General features: G+C 32.3%; 1 long non-coding RNA gene across 1 annotated transcript; it reads left to right on the plus strand.

Annotated features, from left to right (window-relative positions):
• Positions 1-3611: 3611 nt before the first annotated feature.
• LOC131873730 (uncharacterized) lies at positions 3612-11694 on the plus strand. The gene is made up of 3 exons (XR_009371635.1): positions 3612-4084; positions 4247-4421; positions 11504-11694. It is a non-coding gene; the product is annotated as an uncharacterized LOC131873730 (long non-coding RNA).
• Positions 11695-12955: the final 1261 nt, after the last annotated feature.

Genomic DNA, 12955 nt, shown 5'->3' on the forward strand with positions numbered 1-12955 from the left:
CTATAAAGTTCTGAAAATAAAGAATTTTGATTGCAAAGGTGAAATTAGGAAAAAAGTTGAATTACCAAATTCAATAATTGAAGAATTTGTAAATGTTGACAATTTGAGGTTTCTTTAATGAATTTTTTTATATAAAAAATTCTTCTTATAAGATAATATATTGAATATTTTAATTATAATAATTTTCATTATGATTTGCAATTCTATTTTAAAACCTAAGAAACATATAAAACATTTAAAAAACTATATATGTTATTGGTATATTTAATTTAGAATAATCAAATAGATCTATATATATCAAGTAATTGAGGTATTTGTTATTGTTGAATTAGTTTCTTCTACCTTACCCAAGAACCAATTTGCACATCATCCTTCACACACAAGAGAAGCAACCCAAGCATATACTATTTCACTAATATACAAGATGTATTGATTAGAGGTAATGAGGTGAATACAAATGTACAAGAGCCTTGCTTATAAAGGCCAAGGCAAAATTGGGAGCACCAATAAGGTGTGAGGGTAGGTACAACCACGTGACACAAAATATTAGATGTAGACCTAATAAAATAATACTAAACTTTATCTAACCACCTAGAAAATGATAAATGTTGGTTACCCTAAGTAAAAATAAAGTAAACGTATATAGTTAAAACTATTTACTTCAATAGTTATGACTCATATAGAGTGATTATAAGTAAGCTAGTTAGAGCCTTCACAATTGTCATTTTATAAATATTTTACAATGTAGGAAATACACTAATGCTAGATTGTAATTGACATGCACTTGTAGAGGAGGATTGCACATGTTTTTTAAATTATCTATTTTTGTCAAAATGAGGTTATTAACTTAGGCTCCTAAAATTCTTTTTATCACTACTTTGACCATAATTTGGTTATCATAGTAGAGGTAAAATATTTAGAGGCAAGTGACCAAGAGTTAAAAATATATTGTACTTAATCAAATCAAATTATGGGGGAGTCCTATTTATAGTTGTAGGAACAATCGTGTCCAAGTATAATGTAGAATCTATAAACTCACCTACTTTAAACATGTCATTTATGTTAATTCTATCATCATAAAAAACCTTAAGTGATTCTCAACCTTATTTAATTTACTATGTACTATTTCTATTATTTGTGAAGTTTAATTATATTTTTCTAGGGGCTAAGGTCTAATTATAGTTTTTAATTAGTTTTTACCTCTTAGAATTAATATAGATTTTTGCACGGAGGTTTTACTTCTTTACATTTTGATGAACTTGACTTGTTGAACTACTTTAACTCTTTTCCCTAGAATTGTACCATATTTTTTATTTTATTCAATTAGATACTTGTGATCTTTTAAGTTTTATATTAGACCCGATCCTTATTATTTTATTAACCTATTACCTATTTAATGTTTTTGCTCATATGCCAAAATATCAACTAATTGAAAACATTCTACGTAAGAGCCCTTGATTGAACCCAACAGTGATTATGGACTAAACCAATACAAACATTATTGAAAAAATCATACACTATGTTAATTCTATCATCATAAAAAACCTTAAGTGATTCTCAACATTATTTAAGGGGCTAAGGTCTAATTATAGTTTTTAATTAGTTTTTACCTCTTAGAATTAATATAGATTTTTGCACAGAGGTTTTACTTCTTCACATTTTGATGAACTTGACTTGTTGAACTACTTCAGCTCTTTTTCCTAAAATTGTACCACATTTTTTTATCTTATTCAGTTATATTCTTGTGGTCTTTTAAGGTTTATATTAGACTTGGTCCTTATTATTTTATTAACCTAGTATCTATTTAATGTTTTTGCTCATATGCCAATATATCAACTAATTGAGAACATTCCATGTAAGAGCCCTTGATTGAACGCAACAATGATTATGGACTAAACCAATACAATCATTATTGAAAATTGCATACACTATGTTTTGCTTAAATTAAGAGAATACCTTTGATTACACTCCCCATTCACTCTTAATTCTGTTTCTCATATTTTTCATTCTTGATGATACTATTTTATTTTCCTCTTGTAGTTGCTATTTCTCATAATCAACACATCATTTTTATAATTTTCTCTACTGCATGTCAACTCATCATCAATCATGTTTCAATTTTATCTTCCATTTCCACTAGGAATCCCTCATCTCTAAGAAATACAAAGTGAGACAAGTACCTTATCTCCAAGAACTTAAAAGAAGACATAATTTACTCATTAAGATATCTTAGCATATCCTTTTCCTATTATTTTGTAACTCTAATATTTGAAATACATGATGATAATAGACTGACTCATTATACTCTTTTAATATCACTTTATTGGACTACAATCTAAACAAACAACTAAAATTTCACCCAAATAATGATAAAATTCCTAACAGTAGATACCATGCTAATCTTTATATATTTTCGTCTAACAATGGATACACTACTACTACACTTTAATAAGCAAATTGAAGGGATTGGTTTACACTTTAATATTTTCATAAAGAAATATTTTAACCCATAAGCATAAATGAATCCAAAAAATAGTTACTACAACTACACTTTAACAAGTGCCACATAGTGGCTAGTACTTGCCTTTTTTTAGTATAGTTTTAATAATAATTATGATTTAATTTATTAACTGGAAAAAATTAAAAAATTAAATTAAATTAATAAGGAAAAAGTTGAAATGAAATGTCTTCAGAAAGCTATATTTTTTAAATTTTTTTTAAAGAATAAGTGATATATTTTTATATTTAATTTTTTCTAAAGTAGTAATATAATAATAATAATAATTTTATACTAATTTCAAAATATTATAATAATAATAAAAATATGTGATATATTAAAAATAATTTAATATTAATAGAAATATAATATAAGATGGTATAATAATATTGTAATTTTAATTATTATAGTATTTTTTTATTAATATACTATCTTACATAATGTATTTTTGTTATTATTTTGAAATAATTTATAATTTAAATTTTTAAAAAAGTATTATAATTCTATTTAATATTTTTTTAAGGAATGCTTCAATTTTAATTTTTGTGACAGAGGAAAGCATAATATATAAATTAAAATAAACCATGTGATAAAATTAAAAAATAATTTATTCCTATATAAACAACATAATTTGATACTTTAGAGTATAAGATTAATTTAATTACTTAAAGCAAATAAAATAGTGTTGGATGAAGAACAAATATTATGCTGCTTCCGAGAAATCTATTATGCTGCATCCCGTGTACAACAGGGAAAAAAGTATTAGCCAATCGTTTACAAGAGAAATATATTTTTTTAATTATAAAGTTAACAAATATGCATGTATACTTTAAAATAATTTTTTTTAATAACTATTTAAGCATAACAAAAAAAATTTCATTACAAGAGTATTGCCTAACGACAAGTACTAATAAGCAAATTGAAGAAATTGATTTACACTTTAATATTTTCATAAAGAAATATTTTAACCCAAATCCAAAAAATAGTTACTACTACACTTTAATAAGCAAATTGAAGGGATTAATTTACACTTTAATATTTTCATGAAGAAATATTTTAACCCATAAGCATAAATGAATCCAAAAAATCAACTATTTTCAAATGCGGAGTGGAAAACCAGAATTCCAGACGAAGTTCTCAGGTTGAAGAGTGAGCGGGGTGAAGATGGGGAAGCCGTTGAGAGAACGTTCTAGTTATCTGAAACTAAAATGTAACGTTCGAAAGAAAAATCGAACGTTGTTGCGAAAAGCTGAAAAAAAGCCGGGAAAAAGCATATCGAACGTTATTATGGAGAGCTGGAGAAAGCATAAATAGTTCCATCTCTTTCATTTAGAGAGAGTGTTCTTCCTCTTTGTTTTGTTCTGTTTCTTAGTTCTCTGGCTCTTTATATTTTCTTTCAATGTCTTTTATTGGAGGTTTTTGTTTGTTTTGTTTTAGATTTTCAGTTTGTTTGGTAAGGGTTTTGTGCTGTGATTTGTTTTCTTTTTTTCTGTAGTTTTCCTGTTTTACATAGGAAGATGTGGAACAGAGGAAGGGAAAAGCAAAAGGAAGAGGCAGAGCAAAAGGAAGCACAATTTCTTGTTCTAGGTAATTGTTTTGATGTTTTAGATTATTTTGATGATCAGTTTCTGTGACTAGTTGTCCTTATTTTCTATATTGCTAATATTCAACTAGATGTAAGCTCTCCTTCAACTCCCATCAATAATTTTTTTTTTAAATACTGTCTGCTAAGAGAATGGATTTATGCAGGAATACATGGCTGGCAGGAAGCATGAGAAAGCGAGGAAGGATGGAGGAGTTGTGCTACTTTGTCCTTCCTCCCTCCTCCTCAGTAGTCAAGAGAGGAGGTACAACAGAGGTTGATAATCTCACAGGGACCTGCCCATTCTGGGTTGAATGACATGCCCTGTGCAACTACATTAAGGTATGTCTTATCTACTATTTTCTTCTTCTCACCCACTAGTCATTCTCTACATTAAAAATTGTTGTTTATCTTAGTCTCATATTGTAATTGTCTGTTTTTATCTTGATCTCATATTCTAAATGAATTGAAACTGAGCTTGAGAATGATAGGTTGAGTGGTTTGCCTGAGAATTTATTGTGTTGTAATATTGGACCTAATTGGAGTGAGTGTCAGATTTTGACGCTCTTAGAATCAATGAGTTCCAATATACAAACCATTTTCAGAAGAGATAAATTATAGGGAGAACACCAACATACCAATGTATATAGAAAGCAACAATAGAAACACAGAAAGCATGAACCTAAATACCTAACATAAATACACAACACTTACAAATTACAACCAATCACATGTAGGCATAGAAAGAAGACCAAATGCTTGTATTGTTACATGTAATTCCGAGGGCATGCTAGATAAATAGTACAACATTACAAGAATACCTGTTTGACACTAAACACCAAAATCATGAAAATATGTATGAATGCAAATATTACTATATACACAACCATGCATCCCTGCCTTTGGGCTCTCTCTACCTCTTCACTGTTCATGATTATCATATCATACAGGTCAATGTAATTCCCATGATATAATTATCTCTCTTAGTTGTTGTGCTCTTGATGACTGCCTTCGGCACATAAGAATTTGGTATGCCATGACTGTCCTTGATAATAGAGTAGTGTCTTTGCATTTTTTATGACTATCATTTCCTTTGTTTTGATACTTCCATGTTTCTGCTGCTCCTTATAAAATCATACGAACTGGACTGTTACCCATGGCTCTATCCAGCTATCTTCCTCATCATGATGTCCCCATGTTAGCCGTGAATGTCTGTGTACTGTCATTCCCTTGTACCCACTGTAGATTATCATGTACTCATCTACTACCTTTATGCAATGAAAACTCCCATCGTTGTCTTCCTAATACAGTGACTGCATGCCTATTATGATCTGCTTTGTGTGGTTTGTTAGGGAGAGTGCTAAAATTACTACAAATGATCTATGTGTCGTCACTCATATTGCCAGGACTTTACTTGAAGACCAAGGATGCCTTCTCAATGTCACTGTGTATACTTTTGAGCTCTATCTTAGGTGGACTGTAATGCATTTGATTTAAGCCATGTGAACACTACCGATCCATAGGCTACTCTATCTCCTTTGGACTGTACAATGTCCTCTCCTCTTAGACACCCGTAGCATTATTTAGTGTAGCTTACTACGAATCATATGCACTGTCACATATTTTACAAATCTTTGTTAACACATCTTGACCTTTTGTGCGTTTTCATGCAAGATGCCCATGGTCACCTAGCACTGTTATGTGATAAAAGACTTCTATGATTCTCCAACATGCAATTTTTTTTTATCTTGAGCCTTTTGTATGCTTGGAACTCTCATATTCATCATATCTCTTTCTTGCTCCATGTACCCACCATTACTGTTCATCATAACTACGAATGACCTTGAACTATCATTGATACTTAAGTCTTTTCCTTTATATCTTTGACATGCTATTCTACTTTTAAGACTGTCCTCATATCCCTATGACCTCTATAATAATCCCTCTGGGTTTTGTCACTGTTATAAGTTATAACACCCTTTCTCTTTTCCATTTATTGTTCTCTCCTGACAGTGTTTTGATGATCGCCATGTATTTTCTCTGCTGTCTCCTTTGTTACTTAACACACAAAATGTCACCTCCATGCTTTTGTGTGGTCTAAGACTCCCAAAATAGATCTTATCTTCATTTATACGAGTTGATCATTACCTTACATTGTGACAGTCTCCTATTATCTGGCTAGTCACAGCTCTTAACAGGCTGCCATGGACTTGGAAATAATTCCTTGGTATTTATGTTTGTCTATTGTCTTTAAAATGTTTTGTATACTGTCATCCAGGGTTGTATACTCTATCAAGCGTCACTCAACGCTCTCATGACCTCTACTCATTCGCTTGTGAAACCTGCAACTAGGCTTCTCAACATCTTCCAGTCAAACCCATTCTTATTTGAACTTTCTTCATAACTTCCCTGTGGATTGTTATGACTGTACTTTCTCTCTTAAAATTTGTTGCAATACTATCCTCATGTTTACATGGTCAAGGCTTGACTTCCTTCTCATGACCCACCCTTGTGATTTGGCATTTGAACTTGGTGCCATGACTAATATGGTAAAGAAAGTTGTCTTCTAGATCTCTGGGCTGATCTTTATCAACTCGTGCCTTTTTTTCCAACTCTGTCACATTTGCCCCCTCTTATCTTTGTCATTGAGAAAGGTTGTGACCTCTGCACTGTCTTGTATACTAACCTCTTTGTTATTTTTACTATGCACTGTCTAAACTGTCATGTGACCATGCATTTACACTTATAATCTCTCTTTATTAGGCTCGTGTCTTAACACTACCTTCTTTTCTCATTTGCCTTCTTGCATCTCTTTTATCCAGTTTTGTTGTCAAGCCATTCACACTTGTAGCACTCACCTTATCATTTAAAATGGAAGACACCAAGCATTAAATATTAACAAACATTGTAGACACTGATCTCTAGATTTATACCTACTGCCACACAAACTCTCAGACATATGTTCTACTTGTAACACAAGACGATGCCCTACAAATTTTCTCCGTACACAGAGTAACCAATTATCATTGACCTTCAGATTTAGCACTTATGGATTCCTTCTTCTATGCAATCTTAAACAGGCTATAAATCTTAGCCAAATAGTGGAAGCATATGCAATAGGACTCACCATATCTAGTGCAAAATCTGAGAGGGGAACAAGAAAACCATATAAATCCTTTGCATCCTTCTCCTACCTTGATCCAATCGCTTATGTACATGCTTTATAGATCATAATGAGCTTCAAATGCTTCTCTTCAAGAGAGACCTATGATCCATTAAGCATAAAGCCATCATTCTACCAACATTTGACCTAGTTTGTGAACAAGAAACAAGAATCATCTTCAGTTAACTTTCCTTGAGGACCCACAAGCTAATAGACCTCAATTCTGTCACACAGAAAGGCCTACAAATTTCCCCCCTATAGAATGTCACCTATACATTATCACAGTCATGGCTCAAAATCTATCCTTATTTACACAATTTTAATATTGTTAGAACTTAGAAGTACCGATGAGTAACAGACCCAACCTTCTCTGTTGTTCATTTCCAAGATTTAATGCATTGAAGGGTAGAAGTACTTGTGGAGTACGCTTGTTCATAAAAGAACTGAAAATAGCTTCTTTTTTACTGTAATTTAGTATTTGTTAAGGGCTATTGACATTTAATCCCTTTAATCCTCTTGAATCTCCTGGATTTTGAGTTTCTAATTTAAAGATTAAAGTAGATCTCTTATCTCTTCATTATTTATTCCCGTGAAGGCCATTCAAAGGAGAAACTCCCTGTTAATAACCACTTTGTTGTGTTCAAACATATCAATGACAGCTTGATATTATTCTAGGGTCTGTCATATTGAATCTGTCTTGCCATTTTTTCTTTTTTTTGCCCACATGAAATTACTCTAACATTGAAGCCACTAATAGTTGTCATTTTCACATGTTTTGATCTTGCTCTTCCAGGCTTCTCCTTATTTGCCTTGCAACGTGCCCTGTGCAAGGGCAGCAATATGTCTTTTGTCTTTAGCATGCCACTGCATCTGTTCATAAGACCAAAAAACATCCTAACCCCAAAACTTCTAAGGCATTTACCATTTCAAAAGCATGATTCCCTACCAGCATTGTACGACACTTTGGATGATTTGAAATTTGATAATAAACCAAAAATCATCGACTTATGTTTTATTGGAGAACATGATTTTGAAACTTCGAAGGCTTACAACCAAAAATGGTGACTATATATAACCTTGTTTAAAAACTTCCTAAACGACAAATTATTCAAAATGGCACAATAAAGTTAACAGTTACATTAGTGGTTACTATAATATTGTAATTACAGGGTATACAATCACTATAGGTCTTGTTTAACATATTAGTAGTACACTTGTAATCATTCTAATGGAGCAAGATCAACACTTTTTTATAGCAAAAATTTGATTTCATGAGATGAAATTGCATTAAAATTCACTCGAAATCAAAAGGTCTGAAGCTATAACAATGATTGCTTAAAAGCATATGCTGTAGTGATTATATCCTACATGTTCAATGCAAGAAGCGAAATCCCAATAAGTACTACACATTGACTTCAAAATAGGTTTGATTGCATCAAGACTGTCACACCTCATAGTAAAGCCAACAAAAGATATATGGATACCAAATATGATAATAACCACAATATGTTTTCTCTAGTTCTATACCTCACACTAGAGGCACAATTATTAATTACAAACTAAGTTTTCTGGATATCACCAATAATGCTATGTGGCGTAGTACCAGAGAAATTGTTAAAATCAAGAAACAACTTTTCTAAAGATTGGAACTTTCCAATGGACTCAGGAACCCTGCCTCTCAAATTGTTGGAACTCAAAGCAAAAGATTTCAAATGCAAAAAGGTTTTCTATAGATTGGGAACTAAGCCTGCGAAGTAGTTATTATCCAAGAATTTTTTTTCAAGCTTGGTGAGTTTAGTTATTTCTTAGGGTGTCAGTCTAGTTATTACATAGGCTATGCTGATTGTTTAACTGTTTGTGCCCAAATTTCAAGCTTGGTCAGTCTAGTTATTACTTGGGTTGTGTTGCCTGTTTAACTATTTATTCCCAAATTTAGAAAGGTTAACTCTGTCAAATTTCCAATACCCTCGGGAATGGGTCCTGTGTAGTTGTTTATACCCAGATTCAAGAAAGTTTCTACCTCCTATATGATTCTAAGGAAAGAGTGAAGAGGGGTCCATTTATACGGTTCGAGCCTGTAAGATTGTCTAGGCCATACAATGATGATTGGCTAAGCTCCTTCAAATTTTCTACCTCAGGTGGTATACTACCATACATAAAGTTATTCCCAAAAACAGTAACTCAAGTGAAGAGCAATTACCCAGAGCCCCAGAAATTTGAGACTTCAACCTATCAGACTGCAAGGAATTTGCTAACTGGTAAAATCCCTTCCTCTCTCAGTAATTTCTCTGAATTGAACTATATTGCATTTTCTCACCACAGCTTGACAGGAGGCATTCCCTCTGAATTGGGTAGGTTGGACAAATTGCAATACCTTTACCTGCAGTCTAATACGCTATGCACAATAATCTCCCCTGTGCATTCCAGTTGGGAACATGGGATAGGATTTTAGACAAATGTAAGTATTGAATTTTAAGTCTTGTCCCTTTTTGAATTGGTTTTGTTGCATTTTTATTCGATTGGACTTATGTCATCTATAATGAAAGCCACAATAAAGCAAGCGCTGCCCAAGAAGCCAGAATGGGAACTTTAACGTAATACCCTCTTTCAACCCTTATTTCCCCATTCTTCTCCTCGAATATTTGCTATTTAGAAGCTTGATCGACTCAATTAAAGAAAGGAAAATATTTTTTATAGTTAGTAGCAGACAGAAATGGAGCTGTAAGCTGGGACAGAAAAAATGATGGGTGCTCTTAATCCATGTTGGCATCGATCTTTAGAGAAGAAAGAAATAAGTGGCCATATTGATGACAAAATCAACATCAAAAAATGTAAAGTTTCATGGTCTAGTTAGTGACTGCTCTTAAACATCAGTCTAAGAAATTTATTTATTTCAAGGTCCAAAACTTACCAAAATAGATCACGAGACTCAAAATTAGAGCCAATGTGGTGTTATAGAATGTAGTTTCTTGGTTATAGCAAGACAAGAAAGTAGATTTACAAATGGAATGTGAACTCATTGTTCCTGAGAATTTCAAGAGCAAATTATAATAGCCACAAGAGTATAGTTCCCATGATATCCAACAAAAATAGATAATAAAATTAGCCTTTATCAGCATTCAAGGTATGATCTACTAAGCTATCAGCCACTAAATAGTGTTTGAGATAGAGTCAGAAATCTTCTGGATTGTGGCTAGGACCGTGGTGGACTTGTGGAACTATTCTCGAAGGTAATACATTCCTCTGCGTTCCCCTAAAATCCTAACATCGAAAATCTTTATGGTTAGTGGTTCCTCCAGGTTACCCTTCTCTCTTCTCTTGAAACAGGTTGCTTACTAACCACAAACCCTTATATACACAAATTCTGTATAAGCAAGTACATAACCCGTCGAAACTTCGATTTGTATTAAGGTATGTGTATCCCAAACTTCTAGAATGGTAGAACCATAGCAAATTCACATACACATTCATACCTTAGAATGAAGCTTCTCTATAAGGGTCAAGGGCAACAGGAAACACTTAGAGCAGTAAAATACCTTGGGCCCATCTGTAAACAGATTGTCTCTGTGTCATTGGGATGAAAGGTTTTACCCCAACCAAATTCTAGATCTGCTCTATACAATATCTTGGGGACTCTTTGCAGTGTCTAGATCCCCACAAACCAACAATGAAACTTGCTTTCTAGGGCACAATTCAGATTAATCTTTCATAGATTATTTATTTCAGCAAAACAATGACGATACATTATTCTCTGGCAGACACCTTTAGATGGCAAAAACTGTTGGAGTAAAATTAGTGGGAATATAGCAAATGACCAAACCCTGTTAAAAGGAGAGGTTACCTTCTGGACTGCATCACTAAGGATATTAGATATGGTTTTTGATCATAAGTACCATAATTTTTTGGTCATTGTGTGCTGATTGGAGAGCATGGGTCTATGACAAAACATAAGGCATTTTGAGAACTTTGTTGATGTAGGGTGTGTCAGAAAAATCTCTTGAAAATCCCTGTATATGGATTGTTTAAAAGATGCAGAAGACTTTTTAGTTTATTGAAAGTTCTAGCATATATTGCACCTGATTATGCTAATAGTGAACTGCATTCCAGGACTGTTGTACTCTTCAACAAATGACTGTCAATCCTTGTCAGTCGTTTGGGATGATACTGGTGTAGGAGAAACGACACAATATTTAAGCTGGATTTCATACCACTTTTCTTCTATGTTTCGATTATATTAACATGGTGTTCGTTTTGTTTGCAGGGACGATGGATCTTTATGCCCTGGAGCCAATGCCAATTCGACTAGGAAATTTGAGGTGATACATGATATTTAAATTGAAGAAGTTGTTGCAATTGTTAAAACTGATGCAAATGTAATTTATAAATTGAGTTAGTTTACTGGATAATGCAATATTTAATATCTAAAATTGAAGAAGTTGTTGCATTTTTAAACCAGTTGCTGAAATCGATGACATTAATAAATGTAATATGTAAATTGAGACAGTCTATTCAGTAAATTGATATGTAAACTGATTTATTATTTAATATCATTATTTTTATTTGGGAGGGGTTGAATTTGCCCCCTTCCTAAGACTGCAAAGGATGGTCATTAACCATGGCCATTGTTTAAGGTCTAGTGTCTTTGTTTTTTGTATTTTTTAGTTTTATACTATTTTTTTATGCATAAAATTTAACATTTTTTTCAATTTTTTTTTTAATTTCATTACCTATAATGGCTTAACTTTTGTGTGTGTGTGTGCAGGCACGCGTATATGAAGTGTGTGCTTGAGTTTTGGCATTTAGTTTGTGCATGTGTTTGAATTTTGACATAAATTATTTCTTTATTTGAATTGTCTTTTTAAACTTGTTTTTATAGTGATTCCTTTTGGCATCCACTAATATGTGTGGATTTTGTGTTTGAACTTTTTCCATCTACTTTGTCTATATTTATTGTTTGAACTTTACATTCACTTTGTATGCATGTTTGAATTTTGGCATCCTCTTTTTATATTTTTGAACTTTATTTATAGTGTGTGAGTGAACTTGACATCTCCTTATGGAGGGAAGTAGGAGAGAGGGAGTCTATTTGAACTCATTGTCACTTTCAAGAGTATTCTAACTTCAACGCTTACTTGGCATACATGTCTGAACTTTGTTGAATTTACTTTGTATATGTGTGAAGTGTGTTTTAACTTTTGACATTCATCTTGTGTATGTTTGTTGTGTATGCTTCATGTGTGGTTGAACTAACTTTCTATGAAGTGTGTTTTAACTTTGGCATTTATTTTGTTTGTGTTGAACTTCAATGTTAATTTTGTGTATGGTTGAGCTTTGACCTTACCTTTTTGCAAAGAGTTTTAATTTGGGATCATATTGTTTGTGTTTTTACATAGGCATGTTTGAACTTCAACATTTATTTTGTGTGAAAATTTATAAACTTTTAGCATGTGTTTTTTATCTTTGAACTTTCACATTCACTGACTTAGAGATTCATTTGCGTGGGGTATGTTTTAACTTTGACATGTTTAAGAATTTTTCATGTGATCACATTGTTTGTGTTTTTAGGGTATGTTTTAACTTTGACATGTTTAAGAATTTTTCATGTGATCACATTGTTTGTGTTTTTACGTAGGCATCTGTGAACTTCGACATTTATTTTGTGTGAAAATTTATAAACTTTTAGCATGTGTTTTTTTATCTTTGAACTTTCACA

The sequence above is a fragment of the Cryptomeria japonica genome, chromosome 2 (assembly GCF_030272615.1).
Source record: "Cryptomeria japonica chromosome 2, Sugi_1.0, whole genome shotgun sequence".
NCBI classification, from domain to species: Eukaryota; Viridiplantae; Streptophyta; class Pinopsida; order Cupressales; family Cupressaceae; genus Cryptomeria; species Cryptomeria japonica.